Source organism: Camelus bactrianus, chromosome 17 (assembly GCF_048773025.1).
Source record: "Camelus bactrianus isolate YW-2024 breed Bactrian camel chromosome 17, ASM4877302v1, whole genome shotgun sequence".
Taxonomy (NCBI): Eukaryota; Metazoa; Chordata; class Mammalia; order Artiodactyla; family Camelidae; genus Camelus; species Camelus bactrianus.
Window position 1 is genome coordinate 51,843,781 of NC_133555.1, and position 20,408 is coordinate 51,864,188.

Genomic DNA, 20,408 nt, shown 5'->3' on the forward strand with positions numbered 1-20,408 from the left:
AGATACTTGAATGCAAACACCTGTCTTCCAAGGTCTCAATCAAATAACCAGAAAGGTTTTAAAGGAAAGAAGCCATAATCATAGTTCTATTTCTTAACATTACTTTATGCTAGGAATTCAGACGTGACTATGGAGTTGTCTCCTCTTTTATGGACCTTACCTTCTCTTTGGGGAGACAAACTGACATAGTTGGGGAGCTTGGTGGAGGGAGGTGATAGTCTGTTGCAATTAGCCAGGAGAGGAGATTAAGAAAGCAGTGAAGGGTGGGTGAACTTTTTAGCTAAGGACATTCTTGTTCTGCTGGCTCTTAATTGCAGGCTCAATGAGCAGTCACTGGAGGGAATAGATCTTACGGAGGATGGACTTAGCTCAGGTCTCTTTAGAATGGACAAGTGAACCTGGAGAAAGACAGTCAAATCTGTGCAGACATTAAAGTTCACTTGAACGTGCTCCATCCCTGAGCCAAAGATAGGACAAATATGCAGCACTTCTTAAGGACAGAGGAGTGGTTTTTAAGGTTCTCCAAGAATGAAGCCCAGGGAACCGAGATGGCCAGTTGTCAAACTGTGACTTTGCTCTTTGGACGGTGTACCCACCAAGGGTATTGGCCTTTTATACATTTCCATTTCTCTTTAATACATGTCAGGTGATGAGGACGTGGGCACAAGTGTTTGACATCTTGTCGAGGCGACTTTGGGTACCTGCCTAGAAACGCGGGCACGGCTACAACTGCGTCACACATGTTGCCGCCCATCCCGCTCCCCGGCTCCGTGATCACGGCAGAGTGGTTCCTTGTTGACCTGTCCATCTCCTCTGTGACATCATAACCCATGAAAAGACCGGAGAGTATTAACTTGGCTTTTTTAAAGTCAAAGGAACAGATCTAATATGGAGTCAGATTTGTTCTTTCCTATTTCAGTATTGCCATGGAGAAGACAGTTTGGGCAGCTTTTTGTAGGGTCCTCGAGGCTTTCTCTCTCAGCCTCTGGGGGCCTCTATTGAAAACCCTTCATAGCTGTCTGGCCTGCTGGAAAACCACTCCGACTGTTTTGCCTTAAGATGTGTTCAGTTTATAACTCATCTCTACTCCTTGGAAAACAACTCAATAAAAACTCAGTTGGTTTTCCACCAGCCATGTGCAGGGGTGAGGGATACCTTGTTATTAATTCATAAAATAATAATAATAATAAAAATAGTAATAATAAAAATAGTAATAATAAGAATAATATTAATAATAATAATAATAATAATAATAATAATAATAATAATAATAATAATAAAAGAAGTCTTAAAACAGCACTGGGCACATAGGTGAGTCAATAAATGCTTCCTGGCTTAAATCAAAAGTGATGACTCAGTGATTCCATGGCTGCTGTATTTGCTGAGCTAGTTACTCCTTTGCTCCATTACACATTTTTTAACTGAAAAAGAAATACATGCAAATGGTTAAAAAAAATTCAAACAGAGCACAAAAATACACAATTGAAAGAAGTTTTCCCTCATCCTCTCTTCTTTCAGCCCTCCCTGGAGATGCCACTGTTTACTATCCTTTGGGTGATTTTCCAGATATGCTATGCACATTCCCACATATGTATGTAAATTCCTTTAAAGTTTTAGTTATTTTTAACTTAAAGGGATTTAAATCCTCAAGTGGCTTCTGCCTGGGTAATAGAACAGAACAAATCTGACTCCATATTATATCTTTTCCTTTGACTTTAATCCTATGCTCTGTCTCCTAGGCTTCATCTTGCTTGTAAAACAATGTTGCTTAGAGCCTGAAATATACAGGAGAACCTATTCTGAAGGCTCTGATCTTTAAGTATATTTAACACATTTTCATTCATAAAAAGATAAGAAATTGCAGAATAGAAAATAACGTTTGTTTTGTTAGAGGTTTACAGAGATTTGACCCAGGCAGATAGCTGCAAGAACAAAGGATTCTAACAAGAAGGAATTCCTACACCAAGAAGATTGCAACAACCAAGCACGTAGGAAAGGAGCCTGAATTCTGACTTGGGGAGATGGTTTTCCAGGACATTAGTTTGCCATCTAGGTCTACAGAAACTTGCTATTCCATGCCCCAACACCTGGTCTCCCAACTTATTGGCCTGTCCTGCACTGAAGAGAATGAATTTGGATTTGGTAGCACTCCTATATACCTAGCAAGCTGGGCACTGGAACTGAGTGTTATGGAAACAACAGGCCAGCCAAGGAACAATCACCACTCGGAGTGTTGGCGTACACAGATTTATTATGCCGGCGGGCTCAGAGGGGCTTCTGCTCCGAAGTTCTGAGCACCCACCTCCAAGACATACACATGAAGTTTTAAAGGGTTAATTACAAGTAAGGGTGTATTAGCCAATAAGGCTCAAGCAACAAAAAGGAAGGAATCAGCACACTGGTGCTTGTCAACTTGTAATAGACACTTGTTGAGCTTCGATTTACGACTTAGCTTGTTAGCCCAGTAAACTGACACTAAACTTCAGATTTACGAGTTAGCCCAGCAGAATTTAGATCAGTAAACCGACACTTATCACACTTAGATTTGTGACTTAGCTTGTTAGCCCAGCTGGGCTTTTCCTTCACATGAGGACAGCTCTCCCACACCCAGGGAACTACTGTGAGCCCTTGATGGTTCCACTAGGGTGGAGTGTGGTTTACCCAGGACGGATGGGGACTATGCACCAACACTCAGGCAGTCTGCTCTGTCTGGGGCTCTGATCTTGAACCACCCCGCTCCCTGCCAGCCCAACACCTGGGACAGTGGAGCTAAGGCAAAGATCGTGCCTGCCTGTTTCCCAGCGTGTAAAAGGGGAATATGTACTCTTCCCAAGGTAGTTCTGAGCGACAACACCTGCGGGTGCTTGGTTCCCAGACCAACAGAAAACCCTGCTCTGCTTGGGGGCAACAGGTGTGATACCCGTAGGGGTTCTGCAGCAGCATCGGATGGAGGGCTGGATCAGGGAGGTAAAACTTGAGCTGCGGGCCTTGAAGTGTTACAGAAGGGTACAGAGGCAGGACTGCCGCCTTCTTCAGGGTGCCACCAGAGGTAAAGCTTTTTCTCTCCATCCCCGCTAGGACCTTACCCTTTCCAGATCCCTCCCTTCTCTCTGCTCTTCCGGTCCATCTGTCTCCCTCCACTTTTTCCCTCCTCTCCTCCCCCTCCCATCTTTTCCCTCCCTCACTGCCCCACCTTCTCTCGCAGAACCCAGAGCGGATTGCTGGCCCTCCTGCGCATGGGCGGTCGGTGTCAGCTGGACCGCGGGTTGGAAGCTCCAGCTCCGAGCCGGGGATTAGCCCCAAAGGCTTCTCAGCTCTGTCGCTCGGCAGGCCTTTAGCTCCTGCCAGGGGCCCGTGCCTCTGGCTGTGGAAGTGCAATGTGGGGTCTCCCGGGAAAGGGGTCAGGTGGCTGCGGGAGGGCGGTCCGCGTGTCACAGACCACGAGGGCATGAGTCAGCCTGTGTTCAGCTGAATTGCTCTGGCCAGACCCCTCTGCCCGCGCCACCTGCCCCAGTGCCCCAGTGCCACAGCTTCCCGGGGCCAGGTGTGCACCTGCCACCTCTCACCCAGCCGGGCTCCCCTCAGTCCGCTGCTGGCGTCCCCTTCCCCTCTCTCGCCCGCGAGTCCTCTCCTCCCGGGCTTCCTCTCCTCGGCCACCGGCCCGTCCCCACAACTGGGCGGGCTGCGTCCCAGGCGGGCGGGGTCTGCGGACCCGGACGGGGCAGCTGGGGCTGGGGCTGGGGATGGCCTCCGAGCGGGGCTGCAGCCCGCGTTTCCACCCATTTCCCTGCCCCGTGACTCCGGGGCTGCCCTGGTCTTCCTTTCCCGCTCCCTGAGGAACAGCTCAGTGGCGTCTGCGCTGCTCCCTGGGCTGAGAGCCTCCGGCTGTAAAGCCCAGCTACTGGTGGAGTCGGGAAAAGGGATCCTCAGTGCCAAGCGAGCTTCTGTCTCCTCCCTCAGTGTTTCTGCCCCAGGTAAGTACCTTGAACACTTTCAGGTGTTATGATGGCGGTGCTTGTTGGTGTCATGTGTTTTTATAGTGAGAGGGTTTACAGTGTTGAAAGCAGGGCTTGGTTCAGTTAAAATTGAGCTGAAGGCATAAGGCTGTGTCATCCTCCTTCCTTCCCTCTCCCAGGGTGAAACGTGTGACCATCGATTTTAAAAAGACAGTTACATTCCCTAACTAGCCCAGCCCAGCTTGGTGTGTTAACAGGAACAGCACCACCAGAGGCGTTGGAGACCCAGGGACATTGCAGTCCTAAAGAGCTCCTGGCACAGTTTGGTTTGTTTTGGTTTTTTGTTTTTCTTAAATTGTGGGGCAGACTAAGTAGTATAGAGGGAAAAATAATTGTCAAGAAATATTTTTTCATATAACAGCTTTATTGTGATATTGTTCACACACCATGAAGTCCACCCATTTAAATGGTACAATTCAGCAGCTTTTAGCATATTTACAGTTGTGCAACAATTATTATCCTAAACGTTTTCATCACATCAGAAAGACCAGTGGAAATGAATGACCAATCCACCCCTCCCCAGTGGTGGTTCTAAAGAAGTTTCTTGGCTATTCTTGACCATAAATTAACTTGTTACATTCCATGAAAAATCTGGTAGGAATTCTAATCAGAATTGCAATGAATCTGTCTATCAAAATAGGAAGAATTATTGTCTTTACGGCATAAACTTCTTCTACCCATGAATATAACTGGGACCCTATATTTTCATCTCTCCAGAGCCTGGCCCATGGGAAGTCCTCACTAATTTTTGGGCTTGTGAATGATGAGATTCTATACATCATTAGTTGCAACTGTAGCCTTTCACATAAGAGAAAATTAACCTCAGTGAAGCCAAGTGACTCTCTGATGGTCAGAAAGAGTGACAGCCAGTGCTGGAGTGATCCAGTGGACTTGGTGCTTGCAACCAAAATTCTTCAGCAGCTACAGCTAAGGGGATTAGAGTGTTCTTTTATTTTTTCTTAATGGCGTTGCTTTTATTTTTACTTATTTTTTTAAATTAATTTTTATTGAAGTGTAGTCAATTTACAATGTTAGTTTCAGGTGTACAGCAGAGATTCAGTTATGAACATATGCATATGTGTATAAATATGTTTTAGATTGTTTTTAGTACAACTCATTACAAGAAATTGAATATAGTTCCCTGTGCTATATAGTAGGTCCTTGTCATTTATTTTATATTTATTAACGTGTATCTGTTAATCCCCCCTTTCCTGCCTGCTAACCACAGTTGGCTTTCTATGTCCATGAGTCCATTTCTAGGAGCACCATTTTTCTTAGTAATATATGCTGGTTGGCTGCTTTCAGTTTCAGTAATTCCATCTGTGGGTGCTTTTCTTCTGGTGGCCTTTATGTGGTTTGTACACGTGGTAATAGAGGTCTGTATTTGGGAGAACTCCAGGCCTCGTGTAGTCCCTGGTACAGAGTTCCCACTGAGTTGATGCTTGAACTGGGAAAAAAACATAGTAAATGTTGGAATTTCCAATATGGTTGAGACTTCCAGGTTTCTATAACCTGCTTAGCCCACCTTAATATTGGCTGCACCCTTACTTGGTAATTTGGTGGAATTCCATGGTATGGTGGTGTAGAGACAGGGCCTTTTATGCTTATTCTCTTTCCTTTTTCTAACACTCATTCTCCTGGGTCTCCCAGATCCTCCCCCAGCAGTGCCCAGGGCTGGCTTGGTGCTGCGCTGAGGATATATTTATTAATAAGGACCTTTCCTCATCTCTTCTGAGCCTCCATTTTTTTCTCTGCACAATGAGGGCTTAGACTAGATATGTGCTTTTCAGTTTCCTTTAAAGCCATGTTTCCTTTGAGAAACAGAAAATGCAAATCACTCCTCCCATCCCAACCCTTTAGATTTTGATACAGCCTCCAAGGAGTGACATAGCACTTTGTGGAAAATTGATGTGATTGTGATTCCAGGTGGCACAGAAAAGACTCTTCAGAGATTTATTGCAGGGAGAGGGCAGGAAAGGTGCAGTATGTCACACTTTCTAGTGTGAGCACTGGAGCAGTGGCTTGGATTTAAATACGGTGTCTGACGTGGCCTCTCTCTAATCATGTACAATGTGATAAACTTCTCTACCTCAGTTTTTCTTGATGTGTCAAGTTGGCGTGATAATATTTTAGGGCTTTTGTGAAACATTATACACATAATCCATTTGTGTTTCGGTAGAAATAAGACCTGCTAGGGATTCAGGGATTTGTTTAAAAAAAAAAAAATCTTGTCCATAGCAATCTGTCGGTGTGTATTTTGAATTTCCTGTAGGGTGAGGGTTGAGTCTAAAGTCCATCGTGGGACAGGTGGCCCATAGTTTTCTGTGCGCCTGATTGCCCCCTCCTCCCCAGTCCTCTTCCTCAGTCCAGGATTAAGTTCCCTAGTAGATTTACACAGAGGTCTTGTGGAAATGGCTTTTCATTTTATTGTTTCACCAAGAAGGGCTGCCATCATGATCTCTGTGGTCAGGTTTTGAAGGGCTGCCATCATGATATCTAGTCAGGTGAAGGCTATGCAATTGGGAGTTTCTATTTAATAAAAAGAAAAAAATTACAAATAGAAAATTAGAACAAGGGTGATGACAGGAGCTCTTGGAAGTGGGCACCATTAGTTTTGTTAGCTTCAGGTGCAGTGGCCTCTTGCCACGAGGACCCATCCTCTTGCTCTGAAGTTGGAGGGACCAATGGGTTGAGTGGGAATGTTAACTGAGTGTATCTCATGTGCTGGCATTGTCCTATTTGTGCTTTGTGTTCCTTATTTGAGACAGTGAGCTCATTTAACCTCAATAGCCTCTTTAAAAAATTAGACTTTTTATTTTGAGATATAATGTAGATTCCCATGTAGTTGTAAGAGATAATATGGAGAGGGCCTATGGACCCTTTGTATAGTTTTCCTTAATGGTTCCAACTTGCAAGTTTGGGGTACAATTCATTACTGACTCACTAACAATTTGAGGTTTGTTTTATTGCCCTAATTTTATTCACGATTAAACTGGGGCTTAGAGAATCACACAGGCCTGACCAGGTCACCCACATTGTTAGTGTCGAGACGGGTGGAACGTGGGCTTGGGATTTCCAGGCAGTACCATTATGATGGTCTGTGGCAGGGAGCAGCATTCACTTTGCTGGTTTATTCATTCATTCAACAAACATTATTGAGTAACCTCTGTGGGTCAGATGCTTTAATAGGGTTATCTGATTCTTCAGCAGTCCTGAGAATCAGGTAATGTTTATATTTTTTAATCTGAGAAAATTAGCTCTAAGAAGTTATAACCCCCCCAAAGGAAATATAGCTCATAAAGGAGCGATACTAAATTTGTACAGTCACCCCTTTTTATGCAGGTGGTACCCTAGGCATTTTACATTTGCAAACTTCTGTAATCCAGATATATTCATGTAAGAGAAAGATTTTTTTTTTAATTGAAGTATAGTCAAGTTTACAATGTTGTGTCAATTGCAAGGTTTTTTTTGAATTTTGAATTAAAAAATATTTTTTCAGGAGGGTAATTAGGTTTATTTATTTGTTTCATTTTTTAAAATGAGGTACTGGTGTTTGAACCCAGGACATCGTACATGCTAAGCACGTGCTCTACCACTGAACTGTACCCTCCTCCCCAAGGCAAGTTTTCTTATCCATTATTCTGAAGCTTAGGAGTTCAAATAAATTGGATAGAAAACCAGATCTTTTGATCCCACTGTAGTACTTTTCTTTATATTCTGCTGAAGGAGGATGGGGAAAGCACTTCCTTTGTTCATTTCCTTATTCAGCATTTTTCAGCAGTGACTTTTCATCAGGGCCTTGGTAGGTGCTTGGAAACAGAAAACAAGAAATGACCCTTCTCTGCAGGGCAGGAAGCCTAGACCAAAAGCTGGGTAATGTGATCCGAGCTACGGTAGCCATTTGAAGACTCTGAGGACAAACTGTACCCCCGGATTTACTTGAGCTTCCCTTGCCTTCTGGTTGGTACACACCAGGTCACCGCAACCCAGATGGGCCTGCAGCCCACAGTACAGTATGTACTTCGATCTCCTCTCCCCTCTCGTCAGGGCCTGCAACATGAGCATCCCTGACTACGTGCAGTGTGCTGAGGACCACCAGACTTTCCCCGTGGTGGTCGAACACGTGGGGATCATCTCAGAGGAGAATTTCTTTTGCATCTATAAGTGAATCACCTTGGTGAGTCAGATCAGTCCGTGCAGCTCCCAGTGGGCAAACTGTATCCACTACAGTCACCACTATGCGCCCAAGAATGGGTGGAGCGAATTCCAGACCCACCGCAAGGTCTTGGGCCCTGTCATCATTACTGACTGCCTCTCGGCCAAGGCTTCGAAAAGCTCCACGTGCAGAGGAGCTGTATGGCACCACGCTCTATGACTCTCAGCTCTTTGACTTTCTGCTGCATGGGGAGGTGGCCGAGCAGCCGCGCACCGAAGTGGCCTTCAATTTACGAGGACTGCAGGGAGGTGGAGAAGAGGATCGACGACTTCACTGAGTCACTCTTCATCTTGCCCAAGTCCAAGTGGCTGGACGGTGCATCCGACAATTCTGGGGACAAGATCCTCCTTCTCTGCATCCCATTTGAGAAGGAGGACATCATGGGACTGGACACAGAAAGCAGGTAAGTTTACCTGGAGGCCAGTCCACCCTGGCTGTGTGCCGGGTTTCTTCCCTACATCCAGAAAGGGATCAGCAAGGAAGAGGACTCTCTTGTAGCCAAGGGTGGAGGGAGGTGCAGCCCGCCGGTTTACAGACATTTAAAAGTGAATCTGCCTTTGTTTCAGAGAGATCCTTTTAGGGTTATTGTGGGCACTTACTCCAGCTTTTCAGCCAGGACCCTGGTGGGACCCCTGGAGTTGCTGTCCAATAGAGTATCCACAGCCACTGATGCTAGGAGAGCTGGGGAGGAGGCTGCTCTGAGCTGAGATTTGCTGTAGGTCGAATGAACATCAGACGCTGAGACTTGTCTAGTAAAAAGAATGTAAACTATCTTATCACTTCCTATATTGATTACATGTCAAAATGATAGTATTTTACATACAGTAGGTTAAGATTTGTTCTTAAAATCATTTTCTAGTATTTGTTTTTTGTTTGTTGGTTTGTTTCTTTGTTTACCGTTTTAAATGTGGCAACTGGGAAACTTTCTTTACATGGCTCTCATTTCATTTATGTTGGGCAGCCTGTCTTAAGATAGTCTCATCCCTTTGCTTGTAGATGAGATGCTGAATCCCGAGAGGCAGAACGAGGCGCTGGTTGAGTTGGGGCTGGAGCCGGTGTCTCCTGCCTCCCAGGCCCAGCACCTGTTCGGCTCAGGCCCTCTCTTCCTGCCCGACAGCCAGCATGCCATGTTGGGACATCAGAATCACCGCCAGGGACCTCCGAATGAACTCCTTATGCAGGGAAAGGCGTATCACGGAGTATGGGAAAGAACAGGGAAATGTTCATCCTCACTTTGTCCCTGTGATTAAGTCAACGGCCCCACTTTGTCTCGGAATTACAGACGAGCTCTTCTGGGCTGCCTACCCCCCCCACCATCTGCTCTGTTTCCCCGTGTATCTATAGTGCTGTCCTTCGTGCAGAAGAGGGTGACATGCCTTTGCCGAGAGGTGGTCCCCCTTTGCTGGGGAGAGTGAGGGAAGCTGTGTGCCCACGGCCTACGGCCTCAGGCCTTGAGTCTGGAGAGAACTCATGGCGGTCTGACAGGTGACGGTCGGAGGACCTGGCACGGCTGCCGGGCCCACTGTGGAGGCGGTGCTCTGTGATTCTTGAAATTAACTAAGATCAGATTCTACTTTCTGGTTGTTGGTAAGTTGGAGGAGAAGATGCCAGAGAATTGATAAAAAGAATGTCCAGACCAGCCCTGTGAGTGATAGGCAGAGGTGACCCGAGTCCCCCACGTGTGTGAGGTGCCTAGCGGCCTCTGGATGAATTTTCTGTTCCTCCCGGACATAACTCTATGGCTTAAGGAAGAGGCAAGGCATGTCATGGCCTGTACTTGTCCTCACAGGGCCCTGTGATCTTCATGCCCGCACTCCCCTTCTGCTCCTTGGAGATGAGGTGTCAGGTTTAGGAGCCTGGGCACTGCTGAGGGCATAGCTGCCAGCACTGTGCTACACCGAGGCTGGCTCCGTTCACCTCACATGTCACCTCCTGCTGAGCCCCCAGGCGTCAGTCAAGGTAGGTGCATAGGTGCAACATACGCAGAGACCACATTCTCCCCCTGGACAGATTGGTTGGTGAGCAGTGGAAGCCTAGAGCCCTGCCCCAGCCCCAGGCCAGTGCCTCCTCTTTTGTCATAGGAGGCACTGGTGACATTTTTGCTCAGCAACTGCTTGGCTCTGACTCTGCAGACCCACCAGAGAATGCCAACTTGTTTTTGCCTTTTGAAGTCTGCCCTTGGGATTTGGCGGAGTAGCTGGATGTGTGCTTAGCCCATAGTGGTTGACACTGTCACCATTGTTTACCCAGAACCTCGTGTACCAGGCATGGCTCCCGGCATCAAAATACAGCAGCGCATTAAACCTCCCTCCTGGTGGGTCTGTCTGTTTTGGTACCATAAGGGCTCAGCCAGCATCTTAACGTCAGTGAGATAACGTGGCAAGTGAGCTCGGGTCAACCACATTCTCCTCCAGTCACTTTTACTCAATTTTTGCTTTTACTATTCCACAGTCATTAATTTTTTAAACAATGCTTTGGTACAGGAACAGTCTAATTCTCTCCTGCTACTCTTGGTGGAAGTGAGTAAAACTGTCCAGCCTGAAATGCGACCACAATTTGTAGCTCAAAAGCTGCCTAGACGCATATAGGTGGAGTTTTGGTTAGGGGCGCTGATCACGTTGGGGTCCCCCAGCAGCGCCGCTCCCCTCAGGCCCCTGCCTTCCCTGGAGCAGGAGGTGAGTGTGGGTCTCACCGTCCCAGCATCCCGGGCCTCACACACTCACATAAATTCTTGTACATGCTGTCAAAATCATTTTTGTTCTTGTGTGTTTCTAATTTTCTCTTGTTCCTCTTTTCCTTTTTCTTTATTCTTTTTCTCTTGTACTGCCCAGTGAGCATGTTGTTGCGTCTGAAAATGTGGGCTGTGCACACCCTGCATTGGAAATATCCAGATTGCCCTCCGTACTCTCTCCATCGCTTTAAAGAGCAAAAACTTAACAGTTACCTTGATCCATGTATTATCCTAGTCATTTTTTATTTTCTAATTTTTTGGAATATTTGCTTTGTTAGCACATCACCCACTGGTGTTTGATACCTGTTAAAATCCTTGCTTTGAGGAACCTGTTTGGTCCTCCTTATATTTGGTGACAAATGCGCCCTTATTCAATTTGTTTGATTGTTTTGAAGAAGTGAGATGCGAATTGATTTAGGCGGCTGCTGAGGGATTCTTTTCATGGAGTATTTAAACTTGTCAAGTCAAAGTCTGCAGCATCTTGCTCGATTCCTGCTTTTACACAAACGTGCTCTTCACGCGGTTCCTGGCTGTCACAGTGTGACGTGCGTGATGGCACTTCCTGGCCAGCGGTCACTGGTGAGAAAGTGGCAGGCTCATGGGTGTGCAGCTGCAGGGGACGCTGTTGGAGGAAGCAGTCACCGTTTACTTATTTAATTTTTTTTTTTTTTTTGCATTCAACATCCCTGTGCCATTTACTTTACTTTGCCTTCATAAAGTGGCTTAGGGGGGTCTAAAATCCATGCCACTCTTGTGTTCCCTTTACGAGGCTGGTTTTTCTGAGTATCAGGAAAACATGGCCTTCTCCTAAGTAGCTGGCTCACCTGGATCTTGTTGACACAGCGACCGCTAAAGGGGACCGTAGCTTCCTCTCTTCTCCAGCCAGTGGGCATTCAGAGCCGGGTCTGTGCTTTGCCTCAGCAGCCGTGCAGGCCTCCCTGCCCCGGCCTTTACTTTTAACCCATGTTGGCATAAATAGCTGACTCCGTGTCTGTTGCAGCTGATGTCCACCACTGACGGCCGTGTAGTTAGTTTGCGGTAGGGAGTCTGCAACACCCCAGCCAACCTTGAAGGAAGAAGTTTTGGCCGACCTAGGACCTTGGATTCTCACCCCCATCATGGTTCATCTCACTCGGTGGAAGGGTTTGGCCACCACCATCATGCTGAACATGAGGCCTTGTTTCTCCTTTCATGCTCTGGTCCAAATGTGGACACTTCATTTATCACTGAATTTGTATCGCTTGAGACAGGCCATAATATCTGAATGAGTCCATCACATTCTGGATGGGGAACAGAACAGAAGTAAGTGTCACAATTAGATGGAGTCTAGGCTGTCCGTGTTGGCTAATGCTGGCTGGGATCTGTGATGGCCGGGCTGTGCCCTGGACACAGGCCTTTCCCGTGGCTCCCGAGAGCCCAGGGGTTGGAGTGAGAACAGCCTTGCCTGGGTTCCTCCATCCTCATCTGCTCATTGGCAAGTGTGTCTGCTAATTAGGAGCTCCCCCAGACCTCGGGCCCTTCAAAGCTCAGACCACGGGAGAACCTTGAGTCCCTTCTCCTGGGCCTCCTTTGTGAGAATACAGTGCCTTCTGAGGTGACCAGTGGCAGGAGATGCCTCCCCCTCCAGGGAGCACCCTACGGAGGACTGTTAGTCAGTGTACCATGCTGTGAACTTGGGGGGTTACGGCCATGGTCCCTGTAGAACCACATTTGAGATGGGCTTAGCGACGGAAATAATAGGACTGATTCCAGGCCAGGGATTAGGGGAGGGAACATTGGAAATTGAATGTGACCTCAAACACATAGTTGGGTGCTGGGGCTGTTACTAAAATGGGGAGTCTGGGAGGTACCTGCCAGGAATCGAATTCCAGAGTAAATGGTGAACATGAGGCATTTTTAAGATGCCATTTGTCATCCAAGTTAGGACTTCAAAGAGGCACTCGTGTCTATGAGATTGTGGCTCAGGTGAAGGAGCCGGACTATAGATACACGTTGGGAGTCGTCATTCTTAGCTGGTGTTCATAGCCTTGCATGTGAATTAGATCATCTCGAGAGCTGCAGACTGAGGCTGAGGGGGGGCAGGGCCCTGCCTGGGTTGGAGGAAAGCCCAGACCATGCAGCTTTGGTGTGTCAGTCAGCGGCATTTGCGATTTTCAGCCTAATGCCATTTATCTTTAAGGGGCCAGGGGGTGTGCAGGGCCAGCCAGGAAGAAATCTGAAGGGAGGGTCGTGGCCACGTGTGTGTCTTGGGAAGATGCAGAGTCTGCAGGGTCCTGGAGGGTAGACTTCTTAGAAGCTGGAGTTGGAGTGAGGAGTGGGCAGAAGGTAGTCACACTCACCTGTGAGGGAGGGGGGAGTCCTTGGGAGTCCCCACCCTACCGGACTCGCTTTCCCATGAACAGAAGGCAATCATACAGAGTATCTGAAGTGAGAAAGGATGGGTGCTGGGAGGGGAGCCAACCTGGAGAATGGTGCTTGGAAAGTTCTGGAATAGTCTCCCTGGAAAATAGAGTTAAAAATACCCAGAATCTTAAGAACGTTGATAGTGACTGGGGAGGAAGCAGTTTTTCTGGCCTCCTAAGGGTAAGTCATGTATCCGGGGATACACAGAAAAATCGGGCATTCTGTTCCGTGGTCTTGATCCTTACCGAGGGAACAGTGCAAGTTTAAAGGGGGAGAAGGGCAGTGGAGGGAAACTAGCCAGGCCCCGTGTCAGGTACCAGTCGGCCGCCCTACTTGCGTGTTGAATTCACATCCATGCCTCCCAGGTGGGCGGTGGCAGCCCCCTTTTGCAGATCGGGAAGCCTTCTCAGAGGGTTAAGGAATTGGTCCGTTTAGTGGCTAGTAAATGCTGCAGCAGAATTCAAGCAAGGCCTTGTCAGACTTCAAGGGCATGTTTTCTCTACTAATTCCGGTACCTCCCTGTTGAACCTGGAATGATGAATTGGGTCAGTTTTGGAGCCTTTCAGAAAAAGTACGATTTAAGTGCCTCAGGACTGTTTCACAAAGCTCAGCGTTCTTTGATTTTTCTGAAGCACCGCAGTGCTTTTCGCCCCACAGTTGTTAGGTATTCTCCATTCTCGATGACGTGGTTGCAAATCACGTACAGGTGCAAAACCAGACTTAGCAGCTTCTGAAGGGAAACTCTCCAGTTCTCCCTTGATCGGCTTTCTTCCACGGGATGTAACTGTGCTGCAGTGTAGGCCTGAGTTTTACTTATGGAGTGAGGGTTTAATATCCAAAGTTAGCATAAAATGGTCAGATGAAGAAAATCGACGTTGACAATTTATTTTTGGGTTTCATTAGACAAGATATACTATCAATTAATGACCCATATAGCAAATGAAATTGACTACAGAACATTGCATTTCTTACTTTCTATTTAGAGTTCTCTTACAGAATAGTGTTGCCTGTTTTGGAACATCATCTCCACCACCACGGCACCTATCAGTGTGTTGGTGTGATTGCATTTACGCAGTGAATGTAATCTGATCTTCCTCAGCCCCAAACACTCCAGTGAAGAATCACGGGCTGTAGCCATCTCTTGGTCACGCAAATACTTCTAAAATTATATGATGCCAGAAAAGAAGGAAGAGAGAGAGAGAGATTGCCTTTATCAAAGTTCCTTTCAATTCTAACTGCAAACTGTTGTTGAGCAGCTCTGGTTTCCTTTGGATATGAATATATACATTTCTTTGCATGTAATCTGGGTTTTGGACTAGAACACCAAGTTCTTGCTGTCCACAAGCCACAAAAACAGTAGCCAAATTGCACACGTGTGAAATTGTTTATATTTTTCCTGAGAAAGTATCCTTGAATTTGGGACTTGGGCTGTGATTTTTGCTTTTTGCTTCCCGCACCCCTCTTGTAATCTCTCACTCCTTCCCACGTGGCCCCCAAGAGTTCGTGGTCTCAAAGGAGCGGGCAAACACCCAGTTGGTCACCATGTACTGCTGCTATAGATGAAGCCCAACCAAGACCTAAAGGACATTATCAGAGAGGACTTCCTGGAAGAAATGGACTCTACATTCATTTGTGAGGACAGAGTGTCAGCCAGGAGAAGTAGTCAAGAATGTGGCTCAGGTGGCAGGTGCAGCCCGGGCAGATGCCTGGAGGCTTTTGGCTTGGGGAAACGGGGAGAGTGCCCTGTGTGGTCCAGGGTGGAAGGTGCCCCTGCTGGTGAGGACACTGGAGAGAGTCCGGGATGGAGGGCTTTGGAAGAGCTTGGGTTTTACTAGAACTGACACAGTAGTCAGTGAAGGGTGTCATCAGAAAGTGACCCTCAGGAAAGGTAATTCTGGTTTTTCTTCTGATATTCTACAGACACAAGGGTCGGGACGTGTGAGAGTAGGTATATCTGTCTCTTTGAGACCCACCCCGTCAATCATTTATTCATAACACGTGCACTTCTGTGTGTCTAGGGGAGAGAGGGTGGAGCCACATTAGTAAGCAAAATGTATTTGCTTCTTGTGAGCTTAGCATTGTCAGAAGTTGACTTAGCCTAGAATGTTCTAGGAATAGAGGAACAAATTGTGGTAGTTGGAAGGAGGGAAGGCTTCCTTGGGAAACAGTCAAAATGAGCCTGGAGACAAGTGGGAAGTAGGAGCAAGTCAGGGGGCCCCTGAGGTCACTGGGGACCTGTGTACTGAGGTGAGGCTGGGCAAGCAGTGTCTGGGGTGGGGCTAGAATTCCACCAGGGAGCCTCTGAAGGGTTTGAAGTGGGGGTGATGTAATCAAATTTGTGATTTGGGAAGACTGCTGTGGCTCTGTGTGTGTGTGTGTGTAGCAGGGAAGAGGGGAAGGGTGCCACCAACAGGGGGTGTCATTAGAAGAACATTCACAGGCTGGGAGAGAGGCGTCGGGACTGCTTGGGGACGGCAGGGGCAGTGTGGATGCCGGATTTCCTTATGGGGAGGGCTTGTTAGCAGGGCGACCCTAGAGGCGACTTTTGGCTGGAAGAAAACAGATGGAGGCTGCCAGGTGGACTTTCCTCTTCTCTCCTTCCCTGCCTTGTGTGATGATCTTAGCTCAGCCAACTTTTGGAAAAGAAGAGCTAAGTTCCAGGGTAGCCCAGGACTTTGTTGAGCTCGTTCGAGTGAGATCTGATAGGATTTAGGTTTGTGTTCAGATCTGCATGTTCACTTAGCTAGAAACGTCCCGTCATTTCGATTTCTATAGGGGTTTTTATTCTTGATAAAGATTGCTTTCTTGGTGAGAGGAAATTTAATACAGCTGTTGGCTTTCTCAAAAAAAATCATATCTTTTAAGAACTTTAATATTCAAAACAATAGGAATATATTAAAATGTTAAAGTAAGTCTTTGGTGCAGTTTCTTTGCTTTCTGAGCTAGTGTGGAGTTAGAGCCTTTGCATTACTTAAGAGCACATACTTGTCAGTATTTAAAGAGCTGTTTGTGAGCGCCCCAGGCCCCACCTCTCAAAACATCATTAAAGTTTGCTCTGAAATAGTGAGGTCATAAAGGTCTTATTTGCAGAAACCAAACAGTTGGTTTATAATATGCAGCATAGCTCCCTTTATAAAATAATAATATGTTCAAAATTAAGAAAGTGGAGGATAATTAATTTTTTTAAAGCTGAAACATAAACTTTCTTGTGCTAATGTTGCAACTGGAAATTTTGAAAAGAAAAATCCTACTGTAATATCATCTACGTGGAATACATATATGACTTTCACTTTTGAAATGTAACTGCGCGGTGGTTTTTGAAGTCAGGAGAATTCCAGCTCAGATACTGGCAGTGATGGTTGCTGGCTTTTAATGGAAGGGCCTAAATTTGCCTTCTTAGCATTTTTTTTTTTTTTTTTTGGAGTGAAAAGTTTGAGTAGTGCTTTGCCAGCATGATTTTGGGGCAATTTGAGGGCAGATGTCGTGTACCAGCAATGAGATATTTCCATGCATTTTATTTTCCAGACATCACCAGGGCACATGTGGGGTTTGTGCCTGCAGGCTGGAATGCTGCTGGACTCCCTGATCCATCACCGTTATGTCCTGGAGCTGCTCCGGTCAGTGAATGATTTTCTGTGGCTTCTAGGTAATGTGGTCTGAGGCAGATGATCAGATGTGTAGTTAAATTACTATTACTTGAAATAAGAGTAACCTAGAAACATGGCTCTAACAATACAGTGTGAGGGAGAATTGGCTGAGCTGCTTGCAGTGGGGAGTCTTATCAGGTGACTCCTTCACCGTGATACTTGCCAGTATCCGCCCCAGCCCTGCACGGTAGTCCTGCCGAAGCAAGCATGCTCTTTGCTCAGAAACGCACTGAATTTCCTTGTGCCTCTGTTTGTTGGCTTGTTTTTGAAAGCACGTCTTGCCCTTTGCTTAAATGCCATCCATGGTAGTCACTTCTTACACTCATTCTACTGGACTTCATTCATAAATAGCTGCTGAATGGAAGAACAGAATGTAGTATCTCCATGTAGTGGAACATTATTCACATGTAAGAGTGAATAAAAAAGAAAAAACAAATAAAGAGGAAAATGAAAAAGGCCACCTGTTCTGGGAACTCCTCCCTGACTGTTCAACCCGCACTTTTCCCTTTGAAACCCAATCACTTATGCTCCACCGTACTCTTTTTGATAGTACTTACTACCTTCTAATAAACTTTAACGTTTTCAAAAAAAAAAAAAAAAGAGAGAGAGAGATGCTGATACCACTTCAAAATGGACAAGCCTTGAAAACAGCATTTTAAGTGAAAGGAAGCAGACACAAACGGCCACATATTGTTGATTTCAGTGATCTGAAATGCCCAGAAAAGGCACATGCAGAGGCAGAGAGCAGGTGATGGTTGAAAGGGGCTGGGTGGAGGGGGATTAGGGAATGACTGATAGTGACAGGGGGTTTCTTCTGGGGTGATGAAGTGTTCAGGAAATAGATGGTGGTGAGGGCTGCACAACTGTGAGTGTGCAGAAGACTGCTGAGCTCTGTCTCTGGGAGTGCCTGTGGTTGGGGCGGCTTTATTTTGTTCTCATCGTGCAATGAGAAGACTCATCTGCTGCTGTGGCCGTTCTACTCCCGTGAGTGGTGAGGGTCAGAGACTTTGTAGAGTCATGTTTCTTTTTTTTTTGCCCCTTGCTGAGTGTAGGCAAAAAAGGTTTAAGCCTGAGAAAGTGCTCCATCTGCAGAAATGTCTTTTAGTTTTGCATGGTGTAAAAATCTTGAGAGCTTTTTAATCATTGAGGACAGCCTGTGGGGGGAAACAGCCCGTGAATCCTGGGTGAGTCCCGGAAGAGCTGCGCGTCCTTCCCTGACACGGGTGGGGATTTCACCCCCGTTCAGGCAGTGAAGGGCCCAGACCCGAGAGCGGAGTTGACAGTCGTGAATATTTACGTGAATCCGCTGCTTCATCTTGGATATTAATTTCAAGCTGAGTCAGTTTGTGGCGGCAGCCTCATCCTACATCAGGAATTTATAGTATCTGCTCTTTGAGGTGAAGACCTGACAGACTTGACTATTTAACAGTCTCCCTTGAATTGATATCTCAGATTACTTTGTCAAAAGCAAAACAGCAGAAATACAGACGTCCTTTAATGCCAATGTGACCTGGAAAGGGTTTAGACTCTGTGCCTCAGTGGCCTTATCTGCGGGTGGGGATGATGATAACAGTGCTTCCCTCAGAGGGGCTGGTGAGGGGAGAGTTAGAAGCACACATGGAGGACTTACACGAGATGCTCATGAATGACCGAATTTAGTGCTCTCAGCCTGGTCAGGCCTCAGGAGCAGAGATGTCAGAACAGAGCAGTCCTAGCGGGAGCTCGATCCGTGTTGGCAGGTGTTACGATCAGTATCACCTCTGTGGGTTATCAGGTAGTTTTAAGACTTGGTAATATGAATTCATGAATAATGTTAGAAGACTAGACATCTCAGATCCTGTTTACATAGTTCTGAAGATTTCCTCTGAGAAATGGATGTTTTCTCCCCGTCTTAAATCTGAGATGAGTCTCTAAAAAATTCTGTATTCCTCCATCTTTTTGCTTTAATTCTCCATTTCTTAAAAAAGAAAGTTTTTAAATGGAGTTTATGGGGACTGAACTGAGGGCCTCATGCATGCTAAGCACATACTCTCCCAAATGAGGTATAATCTCCCAAATGATTTTTTTTTAATTTACTTTCTTAGTATTCAGAGGTTAGAGGCCTCTAATTCTTTTTCTGGAGACTTGTCCATGAACCTGTAAATCTATAATTAATGGACAAAACTTGGTTTATTAAAAACATCAATAGAACATTCTGCAATCCATCCAAAAGGAAATGCTGATTGAATTAAAATGTTTCTCCTTTAAGGTGATTTCTCCCTTTTGGTCTAGCTTAATTTATTAACAGCCATCCTCATCATCATAATGACCAAACTCCCTCTGAGTGGACACCTACCTAACACTAAAATGCTTTCCTCATGTTTTACTTCATAGCAGGTGTTTGAGGGTAGGTATCAGTGTCTCCTTTTTTGCAGCTGAGGGATTGAGAGATGGAGCAGCTTGTCCCAAATCACACGCAGCTGGCGGTGGCTAGCTCGGTGCTGGAACCCAGGCTGCACAGGATGCATTCTTAATTGCTCCTCTAATCAGCCTCCCGTTGAGTGGTTACCCGAACTGCTGTGACTCCATAAATGGCCGATTTTAGTGATCTCAGCCTTATGAGGCCTTCAAAGGAGAGACACCAGTGAGAATGTGAGACAGAGTGTCAAATTAAAATTGTACATTTTCACAAATGTTTAATTCTCAGGTAATTACTTAAAAAGTTAATTTTTTTAATTTAGTGGTCTGTTAGCACAAAAAACAAAACATTAAAAGCAATTATAGTGCCAAAGAGAAGTGGGCTTTGAAAGTCCGACCACTGTTAATGATGTTACTTGTTTTTCTCTAGTGGCCCTTATTGACAGAAATACTTACAAAGACTGAATTGGTTTTATGTAGTCTTAATATGGAAGAAAAGATTGTCAGTGAATATTATAAGTAAAATCTTTACTCTTTTCTTTCCTGATGGTGAATATGTAAGTTGTTTTCATGGCTTAAGTACATTTCCTCATTTGTGAAATTTGAGTAATATCGTTTAACTTGTCTGACTGTGAGAGTTAGACGCCTTGTATACAAAGAACCCAAGAGGTGCTTAATAAAAATGTGCTGTCAGAATGACAGATATTTTAGAAGTATCAACTCTGAATACTAAAAAGTGTCGCTTATTTCTGATGCATATTTAATATTTATAATATTTATATATATGATATATTTGAATATGGTTTAAAGTAACAAGGATTCATTTTTTTTTTTTTAGTGTAGTATGAAGTTTTAATGAAATCTGTATCATACTAGTGAGACAGGGACTAGTTAAATTGCCTTAATCAGACGACCTTGAATATTACTTACACAGAATATTTATTGTTACAACTCAGAATTCATGTTGCCGTGTAACCATCCACACAGACATTTAAATT

General features: G+C 45.6%; 1 pseudogene; it reads left to right on the plus strand.

The window, feature by feature from the left end:
• The first annotated feature begins 1,781 nt into the window (after window positions 1–1,781).
• The window catches only part of LOC141573812 (trafficking protein particle complex subunit 9-like), a 38,050-nt pseudogene continuing 19,423 nt past the window's right edge, over window positions 1,782–20,408 (plus strand).